Genomic DNA, 14,518 nt, shown 5'->3' with positions numbered 1-14,518 from the left:
CCTTCATATTTGATGCTCTCATTTCTTATTACACTCTTTGTTATCTTCTGTTTGCTTTTGTATCCTTCCCACTCTTCTGATTTCCCACTGTTCTTAGCCACTTTATAGGATCTCTCTTTTTCTTTAATACATTTCCTGACTTCCTTTGTCAGCCAAGGTTGTCTAATCCCTCCCCGGTTAATCTTTCTTTTCTTGGGAATGAACCTCTGTACAGTGTCCTCAATTATACCTATAAACTCCTGCCATTTTTGCTCTACTGTCTTCCCGGTTAGCCTCTGGTTCCAGTTTATTTTAGTCAGTTCCTCTCTCATGCCCTCATAATTACCTTTATTCAACTGTAACATCATTACATCCGATTTTGCCTTCTCCCTTTCAAACTCCAGACTGTACTCTACCATATTATGGTCGCTACTTCCTAAGGGTTCCCTTATTTTAAGATCTTTTATAGAGTCTGGTTCATTGCAAAGCATTAGGTCCAGAATAGCCTGCTCTCTTGTGGGCTCCATGACAAGCTGTTCCAAAAAGCCATCCTGTAAGCATTCCATGAATTCCCTTTCTTTAGATCCACTAGCAACATTATTTACCCAGTCCACCTGCATATTGAAGTCTCCCATGATCAATGTAACCTTGCCTTTCTGACATGCCTTCTCTATTTCCCGGTACATGTTGCGTCCCTGGTCCTGACCACTGTTAGGTGGTCTATACACAACTCCAATTATGTTTTTTTTTGCCTTTGTGGTTGCTCAATTCCACCCACACAGACTCCACATCATCCGACGCTATGTCATTCAATACCATAGATTTAATTTTGTTTTTAACTAACAAGGCAACCCCACCCCCTCTGCCCACCTCTCTGTCTTTTTGATAAGTTGAAAAACCATGGAGGTTTAACTGCCAGTCCTGACCCCCCTGTAACCAAGTCTCTGTGATGCCTACTACATCATAATCATTCACTATTATCTGTGCCATTAGTTCATCGGCTTTGTTATGTATGGTACGAGCATTCAGGTAAAGTGCCTTAATGCTAACTTCCTTATCATTAGAGATGTTGGAAGTCATATGTCCTAAGTTATCCTTGCTTTTTACTGTATTCTCAGTCTGCCTCAATTTTAAATCCGCCTGGAAACATGCTATCCTGCTGCTTATCTTGCCATTTACCTCCATACTCCCTGTCGCTTTGACTTTCCCTTCCCCCCAACTCAGAAGTTTAAAGTCCTACTGACCACCCTATTTATCCTCTTCGCTAGGACATTGGTACCTGATCGGTTCAGGTGGAGACGGTCCCAACGGTACAGATCCCCCCTGTTCCACAACTGATGCCAATGCCCCATGAAGTGGAATCCCTCTTTCCCACACTAATCCCTTAGCCATGTGTTTACTTGCCTAATTTTCTTGTCCCTATGCCAATTGGCACGTGGCTCGGGCAGTAATCTGGAGATTATGACCCTTGAGGACCTGTGCTTCAATTTCCTGCCTAGTGCTTCGTAATGCCCAAACAGGTCCTCCACCCTTATGTGGCTGCCCTGCATCATTCTCCAGCCTGCAGGCCTTGGACAGTTTTGCCCCCAGCATCCTCCTTTAAAATATGTGTCCACTCTTGTGCAGCTGGTGGGATTGTCCCCACCTGGTCCCATTCTTAACTATTTAATTATAGGATCGCCTACGATAGCTTGTCTTCTTGTTCCTTCAGTGAATAACACATGGCCCCGTCATTTCTCACTACAAGGGACCACTCAATAGTATTGGTGCTACTTTCCACATGGACGCTGTCAGTTCTACCTCACTGTAAGCCTTTCCTGGTTTCACGTATCCACTGCGGAAACCCTCATCCAAGACTTGCCAACTCCCAACTTGAATTTCCTGAATGCTCCTGATAATCCTCCCCTGTTGTCAGCTCTGTAAACTAGAAGGTATCTAAATCTCTGCTGCCATGTTCTGGTTCACTCTAAGTCCAGATCATCTCTCACCATATTGACATTAGTTTTCCCAAAGAAATTATCATCATCGTTTTCCAATCCCTAACTGGCTTATCCCTTCATTCCTTGTTGCCTACTCCTGCCCTACAGCTCTCCCAGATTTTTGCGATGCCATGGTTCTAACAAATTAATGATTTTTAAAAATTCACCTTTGGTCACTACATCTACAGTTGCCTGAGCCCTGGGTTCTAGAATTCTCTATTCACCTCTCCATTTCCCTATTGTTTCTCACTCCTTTAAAATGCTCCTTAAAAGCTCCCTTTTACATTAAATCTGTGATTGTCTGCCCTAATATCAAGGAGAAAGTGAGGGCTGCAGATGCTGGAGATCAGAGTCAAGATTAGAGTGGTGCTGGAAAAACACAGCAGGTCAGGCAGCATCCGAGGAGCAGGAGAGTTGACATTTCAGGCAAAAGCCTTTCATCAGGAAGGGCTGATGAAGGGCTTATGCCCAAAATATTGATTCTCCTGCTCCTCGGATGCTGCCTGACCAGCTGTGCTTTTTCAGCACCACACTCTTTAACTCTGCCCCAATATCTAGGTGATCTGATATCAACTGGTGTTACACAGTATTGCTCCCATTGATTACCATGGGTGCCTTATTATTGTGAAGGTATCAAAAGAAAGTCAAGTCACTGTTGCCATGAGAGATTTCACAAAAGTATTTTTTCATGGGATTTTGGTGTTGCTGGCTGAGCCAGCGTTTACTGCTCACCATTCATTGCCGTTGAGAAGGTAGTGGTGAGCTGCCTTCTCAAACCTCTCCAGTTTTTTGGATGCATGGTCATCCACAATGCTGTGAGGGAGAGAGCTCCTAGGTTTTAATCCAGCTCCAGTGAAGGAACAGTAGTGTATTCCCAAGTTGAGACGATGAGTGTTTTGGAGGGGAACCTGTAGGTGGTTGGGTTCCCACATATCTGCTGTCCATGTCCTTCCAGGTGGAAGAGATCAAAAGGATGTGGAAGGTGCTGTCAAACAAATTTTAAAGAAAAGGGTGCAACTAGTAATTAAGGCAGCAAACAGAATGTTTGCCTTTATTGCAAGAAAGGTTGGCGTATAGAAGGAAGAAGGATGCACTCAAACTTTACAGGGCATTGGTGGGATCCCATGTATAGATTTCAAATATGAGTTGAAACTTTATTGCTGGAACAGCACAGCAGGTCAGGCAGCATCCAGGGAACAGGAGATTCGACGTTTCGGGCACAGGCCCTCCATTCCTGAAGAAGGGCCTGTGCCCGAAACGTCGAATCTCCTGTTCCCTGGATGCTGCCTGACCTGCTGTGCTGTTCCAGCAATAAAGTTTCAACTTTGATCTCCAGCATCTGCAGACCTCACTTTCTCCTCATAGATTTCAAATACTCAGCCAAGGAGGAATGTACTTGTATTAACAGTAATTCAGATGAGGTTCATCTGGCTGTTTATCAGGTGGACGGCTAATCATGAGCCGGTTGGGTCTTTCCACCTTGGGGTTTTAATTGAGAGGTGATCTTATTGGAACAGACAAGATATTGATGGAAATTGACAAAATGGATACAGAGAAGATATTGGAACCAGGACTAGATCAAGGGGAAATAGTTTTAAAAAAGGAGACCCATTTGAAGCAGAAATAAGGAGGCTTTTCTTCTTAGAGGAGGTAATTAATGTTTGAAATTCTCTTCCCAAAACAGCAGTGGACACTGCACCAAACAGACAAGATATTGATGGAAATTGACAAAATGGATACAGAGAAGATATTGGAACCAGGACTAGATCAAGGGGAAATAGTTTAAAAAAGGAGACCCCATTTGAAGCAGAAATAAGGAGGCTTTTCTTCTCAGAGGAGGTAATTAATGTTTGAAATTCTCTTCTCAAAACAGCAGTGGACACTGCACCATTGAATATTTCCAAGTTTGAATGAGACAGGGTTTTAATCAAGCTAAAGTTCTTAGAGTTATACTAGAATTAAGGACATAATCCAATCACAATCCAGCTACAATCTTAATGAATGGTACAGCGAGCCCTTGGAGCCAAATAACCGATTGACTTACAATGATCTTGTAGTTTATGAGTTAACAGTGGGTTTTGGCCACACCTTGAAGAAAGTTGAAACATCACACAACACCAGGTTATTGTCCAACAGGTTTATTTGGAAGCACCAGCTTTTGCAGCGCTGCTCCTTCATCAGGTGGTTGTGGAGCAGAACCATAAGACACAGAGTTTAGAACAAAAGATTACAGTGGCATGCAGCTGAAATGATATATTGATAGATTATTGTTAAGACTTTCATTCTTTAGAATGGATTGCAGGTTCTGGTTCATTACTATGCTGTTACAAAACTGGTCCCTTTTATCTAAAAGCTGTCCCTTTTCTCAAGGATACTGTGTCCTTGATTTTATTTCAAAGGGGTCATAAAACTCTCCTGGTTCCAATTAGACTGGCTAGGTACAGAGATTGAGGGGTCTTGAGATGCCTTTTTTTAAAATATGTAAACAGATGAGACTTCAGGCCAAAGTGGTCACGTTAAAGAAATGACCTGTATAATGAAAGGGGGAATGGTCAGCTGTCCAGTTGGGTAGTTCAGTCCAGAACTAGGTAGGAGCTCAGTTGTGTGGAAACAGGTTGTGAAACTCTCTCTCTCTTTCAGCCCTTCTAACTTCAACCTGTAAGCATTTGTTCCTTTTTAAATTGTTTTTTAAGGGGATTTGCTTATTGGGACTGTTGTGTATATTCTGAACAGCATAATTAAGTCTAGTTTGGATAGACTGAGTTCCGCAGGGATTCTTTATTCTGTTCTTTGTGTTTCATTGTGTAATTTTGTGAATAAATTTTGTCTGTTTTAAAATCTGGTAGTCAACCTAGCTAACTTACTCCGGGTAATTTTCACTGTACCCTTACCGAAACAATTTGCAAAGTTATGGTCTGGGCTGTCTGCTTCAGAATGTTTTGAGTGGTCTGGCCTAGTCCATAACAACATAAAGCCCACAACTTCTTTTCAGTTACATTCTTGAGGTAACATATGGTATAAACCTGTTAGACTATAACCTGGTGTTGTGTGATTTTTAACTTTGTCTCTCTTCAAGGTGTGGAGATGCCGGTGTTGAACTGGGGTAGACACAGATAGAAGGGAATTAGCATGGAGGGGGTTTCATAGTCATACCGAGAATTAGCTAATGGTATTTATCTCAATATTCATCTGTGGACCTTGAATAATTAATTAAATCATTCATTCATTAGGTTTCAAAAAGGACTTACTTCAATTTTCATTGAGGAGATAGAGTGAAACAGCTTCCGCTTATAAAAACATTGCAAGAAATTGAGGACAGCAATTTAAAAAGTGAAAAACAGCTTTTTGAGTAGTTTGGATCTGGAACACACTGCCTGGGAACGTGGTGGAGACAGGTTCAATTGAGGCATCCAGGAGGGCACTGGATTGTTATTTAGATAAAATTGATGTGCAGGGATGTTGGGGGGAGGGTGGGGCGGGAGCAGGAGTGCCAATGATCCACGTTAACAGAGCTGCTGCAGGAATGACGCACTGAATTGCCTCTGTCATGCAATAACTTGCTGTGATTGTGAGAATAAAGGCTTTTGCTCACTTTACCTTTGTTTCTGTTCTTTTTATTTGGATAGAAAGGGTTTGCAGGGATATGGGCAGGGAAGAAAGCAAGAACTTGGTACTAGGCAACAGAGCTAGTACAGGCATGATGGGCCGATTGGCCTCATTCAGCGCTGGAGTAAAGCTGAGCAGAAAGCTTCTGCCTTTCAATGCCCAGTGGCTGGGCACCCAATTAGGATTAGCACTGCCCCATAGCAGTGGCTAGTGGAACTAAAGCTAGGGAGCAGGGGTCAACCATAGCTGGATTTGTGGATCTTGACCACTGGCTGGCAAGGGAGTTTATATTCCACATGGAGGTGATTGGCAGAAAGAGTGGCATAGAAATGGAGATGGTTTACATGAGTGGGTTGATATGGGTGAGTCAGACAAGAAGACAGCTGAGCTTTCACAGTTCCAACTCAAATAGATTATTGGTAAATATGTTGTCTGTGACAGAGACGACCTGGTGCAACGAATAGGTTTACATTCCAACTGAGTGTTAGTCTGAAAATGCACTGCCCCCTCCATGCTGTTCCTGTACAAACAAATTGGGTGGCTTTCTCCTCTTCCTATTAGAGGGTGTGAATTAATAAACTCCAGAGCAAATGCTTGCTTCAGATGAGCATCCTCCACTCACCCGCACATGGTGCAGACCCCTAGTTTCTTCTTTGTAGCTGCACTGGGATATCTTCACAATCGGATCAAAAACTAAAATGGCTTTTCAAAAATCTGAATTTTTATAACCTTCCTTCAGAGAAATCAAAGGACCAACTGGTTAGCAGCAATAAATCATGCCACGCAGCAACAGTGAATCATTATTCAGTGTTGACTACATACTTTAATCTCACAATTTTAAAGCTATTAATCTGGTAGTAGTGAGTATTTAGACAGTTTAATCTAGATTTGCAGTTGCTGTGTTATAAGTTAAGGCTTTGCTGCAAAGTAGGGCTACAATGTAACATAAGTGTGCTTCAATATGACTTTGTTCTCCACAAAGCCTTTAGCCCTCAAGTATCCTCCAACATGTTGCCCAACTCTATTCTGCCATCTCCCTGTAAGCCTTGATCCTCTTACCAATCAAGAGCCTATCTCTGTCTTAAATACACTCAATGACTTGGCCTCCACAGCCTTCTGTGGCAAGGAGCTCCACCGATTCCCCACCCTCTGCTTGAAGAAATTCCTCCTCATCTCAGTTCGAAAGGGTTGTCCCTTCACTGAGGTTGTGCCCTTGGACCCAAATCTCTCCTGAGTGGAACCTTCTCCATGTCCACTCTAACCAGGCTTCTCAGTATTCTGTAAATTTCAGTCAAAACTCCCCTCATCCTTTTAAACTCCATTGGGTACAGACCAAGAGTCCTCAACCACTCCTTCATCTCCAGGATCATTCTTGTAAACTTCCTCTGGAGTCCCTCTGACTTTCCTCCAATGACACATATCCTTCTTTACATATGGGGCCCAGAATTGCTCACGATATTCCAATGCAGTCTGCCGAGAACCTTGCACAGCTGAAGCAGTATACCTCTGCTTTTGATTTTTGCCCTCTTGAAAAGAATGCAAACATTGCATTTTCCTTCCTAACTCCCTTGTTAGGGCTATGTCCCCCACTACCCTCCAATCCCAGCACTTTCCCTCATCACTGCAAGAAGTGTAAAACCTGCACCCACACCTCCCCCCTCACCCCCATCAAAGGCACCAAAGGATCCTTCCACACCTGACAGAAATTTACCTGTACCTCCAAATACCTCATCCAATGGGTCAGTTGCTCTCGATGTGGTCTCCTCTATATTGGGGATCATTTCAGGCAATATCTCTGGGACACACATACCCAACAACCCCACCGTCCTGTTGCCAACCACTTCAACACCCCCTCCCACTCCACCAAGAACATGCAAGCCTCCTCCACCGCCAAATCCAAACCATCCAATGTCTGGAGGAAGAACACCTCGTCTTCCAACTTGGGACCCTCCAACCACATGCCATTAACGAAGATTTAACCAGTTTCCCCATCTCCCCTGTCCCACACAAATCCAGATCAAATCTTTCAATGCAGCACTACCCTCTTCAATTGTCCTCACCTTCCTTCCCACCTGTCCGCTCTACCTTATCACCATGGCCCCGCACCTGCTTCTACCTATTATCTTTCCAGCTACTCACCCCTAGCTCCACACCCCCTCCTAATTATTGCTCAGCCCCCTTCCCCCAACCCACATTCCTGATGAAGGGCTTCTGCCTGAAATGTCCACTCTCCTGCTCCTCAGATGCTGCCTGATGCTGTGCTTTCCCAGCACCACACTTTTCAAATGATCTCCAGCATCTGCAGTCCTCACTTTTTCCGTTGCTTTTCTAACTGAACCTGTCCATTAACCTAAAGTGAATCCTGAACTAGAACTCAAGTCCCTTTGCACTTCAGATTTCCAAAGCCTTTCCCCATTTAGAAAATAGTCTGCGCCTCCACTCTTCCAAAATTCATAAGCTACACTTTCCCATATTGTATTCCACGTGCCATTTACTTACCCACTCTCCCAGCCTTTCCAAATTCTTCTGCAGCCTCCCACTTCCTGAACACCACGTGTCCCTCCACCTATCTTTTTATCAACTGCAAATCTAGCAACAATACCCTCATTTCTTCATCCAATATGTCAGTGCATAAAGTTCAGATAGTTTGGATGGAGCAGTTTTTGTCAGGTGTGTCCAGGGAGGGCTTCTGACTCAACATGTAGCTAGGCTGAATAAAGGGGAGGACATATTGGATTTGGTGTTTGGTAATGAACCAGGTCAGGTGCCTGGTCTCTTAGGTGGGATAGCATTTTGGTGATAATGATCATAACTCCCTGAAGTTTACTATAGTCATGGAAAGGGATAGGAGCAGATGGTATGGGAAAGTATTTAATTGGGGGGGAGGGAATTACAATGCTATTAGGCAGGAACTGGGGTGCCTAAATTAAGAACAGATGTTCTCAGGGAAATGCACAACAGAAATGTGGAGGTTGTTTAGGGAGCACTTGCTGATAGTGGGATAAACCTGTCCACCACTGAGGCAAGGGAGGGATGGTAGGTTAAAAGAACCTTGGGTAACAAGGAATGTGGAACATCTTGTCAAGAGGAAGAAGAAAGTCTACTTAAGGTTGAGGAAGCAAAATCAGACAGGACTCTAGAGGGTTACAACGTAGTCAGGAAGGAACTGAAGAATGGACTTAGGAGAGCTGGAAGGGGGCTTGAAAGAGCTTTAGCATGTAGAATGAAGGAAAACCCTCAGCTTTCTACACTTACGTGAGGAACAAGAGGATTGCCAGAGTGAGGGTGAGGCCAATCCGGGATAGTAGAGGGAACTTGCATCTGGAGTCGGGGGAAATAGGAGAGGTTCTTAAATGAATACTTTGCTTCAGTATTCACTACTGAGAGGTACCTTGACGTTTCTGAGGACAGCGTGAAACAGACTGGTTAGCTCAAACAGGTTTCTGTTAGGAAGAAGAATGTGCAGAAAGTTTTGAAGATAGATAAATCCCTGGGGCAGACAGGATATAATCCAGGTTCTTACAGGAAGTGAGTGAAGAGATTGCTGCATCTTTTGAGATGATCTTTGCGTTTTCACTGTCTGCTGGAGTAGTGCCAGATGATTGGAGGGTGGCAAATGTCATTGCCTTGTTCAAGAAAGGCAATAAGGACAATTCTGGGAATTACAGTCCAATCAGTGAAACTTAGTCTGTGGTGGACAAATTATTGGAGAGGATTTGGAGAGACAAGATTTATGAATACTTGGAAAACCATATTTGCTATTTCACGTTGTCTGCTAACATAGGCCTGAGCCTATTAGAGGTGTGGAATTACATGACCAGTTTCACAATTATCATCATCACTTCATTGATTACTGTTCAATAGGTAGCTTCAGGTTGTTATAAAGTCTGGGACATGATTTAACATATTCGCGAGGCTGACGTTCCCATTCTGTATTCAGGTGTAAACAATCCTTAACCAGAAGCAAAAAGGAGAAAAATCAGGCAGAAGGTATCACACACATGTAATACCAACTACTAAAACTGGATAGAATGTTCGAGACATCAACTCTTCCTGATATCCAACTGTCTCTAATTAATCCATCCTGATAACTGGTAACATCATGGAACAAAACATGCTGCTAGATTTACCAAGTAACTTCTTCCAAACATCTCAGGGCATCCAATGCCAAAAAGTACTGGTGAGTCCAAAATTAGACAGAGGTGCTTACATTATGACATGTATTCCCAGAAAATGGAATGGGACATTTTAGGGGTGAAATGCCGTGGCTGGAGTGAAGATGAACGGTAAGCAATTAGCATTAACTTGGCTTATAGGCTGTAAGAGACCATAAATGTTGTTATTGGCATATAGGCTGACAGGGGGTGTATGAGGTATGCTACACAATGGAGTGCAAAGCTCTGAGCACTTTTGTGAAAATAATTAAACCGACGAATGATTCAGATGTGCTCCAAAGGCCAATTTCTGGCTTGTGATGAAGACATAACAAACAACCCATCTGACCTTGTTACAAGCAAATGTGATCTTATGGGATATTGTTCATTTATAACGTTCTTGCTTTAAGGTGTATGACACGTTGTTCAATGCTGGGATTGGAATGAATGAGAAAGTAAAATCACCCATCTGTATCCGACCCTTCTCCTGTGCTGTTTGGGCAAATCCGTGAACAGAAAACAAAGTATTGAAAGTCATGCATAAAAAAAGGAAATGCTTTACACTAAAGTAGACTTTTACAAATGTTTTCATTTCTTTGCAAACACCAGACATAATGGTCAAAATTTAACTAAACAAGTTTTATTGCATTGTAGGCAATCTGAAGAAAATAACTATCTGAAAAATACATTTGGATATCATGTACTGGCAGTCTTATTGTGATCATGTGAATGTTTGCTCTGATACAAAGAAACACTTCCCTTTTTGTTTGTGGCACCCATTGAGTTCTTTACATGATCCATCCTGTGAGAAATGTGAAGGAGAGATTGAATTCATGCTCAGTTGTAAGAGCCAAGTACTGTTTACTAAAAACGTAAAAGGGAGTGGATGTCGAGTCTTCAAAATATTTTGAAAAAGAGACACAGACACAGATAGATCCTCAATAACCAGGGGGAATGCAGGAATGTGGAACTGGGATTTAAATCAGATCGCCATGTTCTGATTGAATGTCAGAGCAGGTGCGATGGCCTGAGTCACCTACTCCTGTTCCATGTTTGAATGCTGGATGAGTCAGAATGGCTGAAAACTTTCCATTTTCAGCTGTAGAAAAGAAAGGAAACTTTTTTGCTCAGTGGCAAAATGATGATATAGCGACAGAATTAAATGTAAAAATGATAAAAACAACAAAGTACATGATATAAAATAATTAAACTGCTTTTCAGTGATGGGGAGAGAGTGCTACAAGTTACTTTGCAAATTGAGGAGCATAGAAAAAGAGATTTTGAAAGCCTTGAGGACATACTATTGACATTATAATTAACATGGATTCAGCATCAGAGCTCAGGGCAAGGAAGACTAATCAATATTGATGGTACAAATATATCTGGTTGAACTTTGTTAGCTTGAATAACTGAAAGATGGGGATATAGATTGTTTTAGGTAGAAAGATCCTTCCCTGAAAAGATATCTGTTGAGAGCAGAAACTTACTCTCAAGAAAACTATTGAGATATCAACAGCTCAGGAGGTGTCAATCATCAGCTAATGCATATCAACAGGAGAACAAGATGATGTTTTGCATTAAAAGCAATACATTGTAAAAGCTGGAAAGCTGAAAGAGAATGCAAAAGAAGGCAGCTGGTCAGACATCATCCATGGAGAGAGAAACAGCTAATATTTTGAGTCCAGTGTTTTGCACCAGGCCAGACCCTTTTGAAATATTTTAAGAGGGTAGCCTTTACCCAACCCTTCTTTTATTTTAAAGGCACATGTGATGTGGATATTCCAGGTGTGATGCAGCTGGTCAAACCACTCGACTTTAAGCAAAACAGAATTTATTGAAACACTACAGCTGAAACATGAATAAAATGAAAATGGAATTTAGAATAACTTAACTATTGGAAAATGACCTGATACAGCAATTTAACGGAGGAGTTGTTCCAAACCAGTAAAATCCCATTAACACACTGCTTGGTCAAAAAGATAATTTGAAAAACAGATTCTTACAGGCAGGAGGGAACAGCATACAAAGAGATTTCAGAGAGAAAGTCAGTCAGGAATCATTTGCGAAAGCTAGTGGGCAGCACGGTGGCACAGTGGTTAGCACTGCTGCCTCACAGCACCAGAGACCCGGGTTCAATTCCCGCCTCAGGCGACTGACTGCGTGGAGTTTGCACCATCTCCCCCTGTCTGCGTGGGTTTCCTCCGGGTGCTCCGGTTTCCTCCCACAGTCCAAAGATGTGCAGGTCAGGTGAATTGGCCATGCTAAATTGCCCGTAGTGTTAGGTAAGGGGTACATGTAGGGGTATGGGTGGGTTGCGCTTCGGCGGGGCGGTGTGGACTTGTTGGGCCGAAGGGCCTGTTTCCACACTGTAAGTAATCTAATCTAATCTAATCAAAAATGCAAGCTTGCAAGCTTTCCTGGACTCTAGCAGTTTGTAACTGCCGCAGCTAATCCAAACTAGAAAAAAAACCTGAACTGGGAAATCTGCCATCGTTAAACTAGGCCCTTCCCAGAACCGTCAGCACCTCTGCCTTTATGACCTCTCTTGAAAAAACACTCAAGGACAAAATAACCTCGTTAAAGTCACAGTATTGCCACACCGGTCAGTTTTTTCTTCAGTACTGTGGAGTTTCCCAGCATGGTCTGCTTATTTGCGGCTTTGTATTATGCTGAGACAGACAGAGTCCAGACCAATTGAGAAGAATACATTGGAAGAAAATGTTTTCAGCAGACCCAGCAGAAAGATCAATGCCAGTAGCAAGATTTCAATTTTATAGAGGACATCATAAAAGAAGAGAAAGGAGGGAAGCAGTGCTTGAATTGCAAGAAGCTAAAACACTTTGTTCACAAACATTTACCTAAAAAACAGATTGCCGATAAAGATCTGAAACAAACAAAAGCAGAGAATATTAGAGAAGCTCAGCAGGTCTGGCAGCATCAGAGGAGAAAGAACCAGAGTTAACAGTGAGTACAGTGATCCTTCTTCAGAGAAAAAATATTTTTATAGTTTATAGAGCTAACTGCTGAAGAGATGTCAGCCAGTGATTCTGACATTATTTCACATACTGGAACAGATGGCTTTAAGGTGATCAATGGCTTCTGCCTGTTACAATGAGGACTACGGAAATATGGTGAATTAAATTATGAAATGTCAGATGGATGTTTCATTCAACACCATGAGCACCGTAGACCTGTGCAAAGTAGCTCAAGACAGAGACCTGAAGTTGAGGACCACGGAGTGAATGTTGAGGTTGTGATGCAATGATATTCAAACCAAGAGAACAAAGAGGGCCCAATGCACTGGCAAGATTGAAGGTCTTCATTTGCAGATAATGGATGCTAACAAATTCCAAACATCATAAAACAAAAGCTTAGAATGGTAACTTTACAAATTTCTTTGGCACATTTTAGTGTTTTGATGGACTGAGGCATTGAGTTCTGCAGGATTCCAGAGAGAGTAAAGAGATGTTTTAAAAACAGAACATCTTTTGGATGTCTTCATATTCAATACCATCTCAAAATAGATGGAAGTGAGGGTGTGGGTAATCCAAGGGAGAGGACGGGAAAAACTTATGACTGTAACAGCTGCTCATTTCTTTGTGATATTTTAGCTGTTAGAGGTGATTTCCAGAAACTCCAGGAGCAGCAGTTCCTGTTGTTTATGGTGTTGCATTGTTTTGGACAACAAAAAGGAGACAGAGAAAGAGAGTGTCAATGTTTGAGTGAGAGAGTGAGAGAGAGAGAGAGAGAATGAGAGAGTGAGAGTGAGTAAGAGAGTGAGAGAGTGAGAGTACATCAGATTCCAAGCAATCAATTGTGTTCAGGGACTCTCTAGTCCGAGGCACAGACGGATTTTCCTATGGCCAGCAGCAAAATAATCAGAATGGTGTGTTGCTTCCCTGGTGCCAGGATCAAGGATGTCTCAGAGAGAGTGCAGAATGTTCTCAAGGGGGAAAGAGGGTCCACCAGGAGGTCATTGTGCACTTTCGAACCAATGATATAGGAAGGGAAAAGGTTGAGATTCTGAAGGGAGGTTACAGATAGTTAGGCAGGAATTTAAAAAGGAGATTCTCAAAAACAGTAATATCTGGATTACTCCCGGTGCTACGAGCTAGTGAGGGCAGGAATAGGAGGATAGAGCAGATGAATGCAAGGTTGAGGAGCTGGTGTATGGGAGAAGGGTTCACATTTTTGGATCACTGGAATCTCTTCTGGGGTAGAAGGGACTTGTACAAGAAGGATGGATTAGACCAGAGTTGGAAGGGGACTAATATATTGGCAGGGAGATTTGCTAGAGCTGCTCATGAGGATTTAAAATAGCAAGGTGTTGTGGGGTGGGGTGACCCAGGGAGATACTGAGGAAAGAGATCGATCTGAGACTGGTACAGTTGGAAAACTAAGCGAGTCAAAACAGTCAGGGCAGGCAGGGACAAAGCAGAGAACAAGGTAGGACTGATAAATTAAACTGCATTTATTTCAATGCAAGAGGCCTAACAGGGAAGGCAGATGAACTCAGGGCATGGTTAGGATCATGAGACTGGGATATGACAACAATTACAGAAACATGGCTCATGGATGGACAGGACTGGCGGCTGAATATTCCAGGGTAGAAATGCTACAGGAAGGACAGAAAGGGAGGCAAGAGAAGAGGGGGAATGGCGTTTTTGATAAGGAAAAGCATTACAGCTGTAATGAGGGAGGATATTCCCGGAAATACATCCAGGGAGGTTATTTGGGTAGAATTGAGAAGTAAGAAAGGGATGATCACCTTATTGGGATTGTATTATAGACCCCCTAATA

At 42.6% G+C, this 14,518-nt stretch overlaps 1 protein-coding gene across 2 annotated transcripts in view; it reads right to left on the bottom strand.

The window, feature by feature from the left end:
• Window positions 1–14,518, bottom strand: part of LOC122564564 (cadherin-18-like) — a 705,142-nt gene that overhangs the window by 329,283 nt on the left and 361,341 nt on the right. The window lies entirely within an intron of this gene.

The sequence above is a fragment of the Chiloscyllium plagiosum genome, chromosome 29 (assembly GCF_004010195.1).
Source record: "Chiloscyllium plagiosum isolate BGI_BamShark_2017 chromosome 29, ASM401019v2, whole genome shotgun sequence".
NCBI lineage: Eukaryota > Metazoa > Chordata > Chondrichthyes > Orectolobiformes > Hemiscylliidae > Chiloscyllium > Chiloscyllium plagiosum.
Note: the sequence above shows the minus strand (reverse complement) of the source record. Positions and strands in the feature narration are given on the sequence as shown.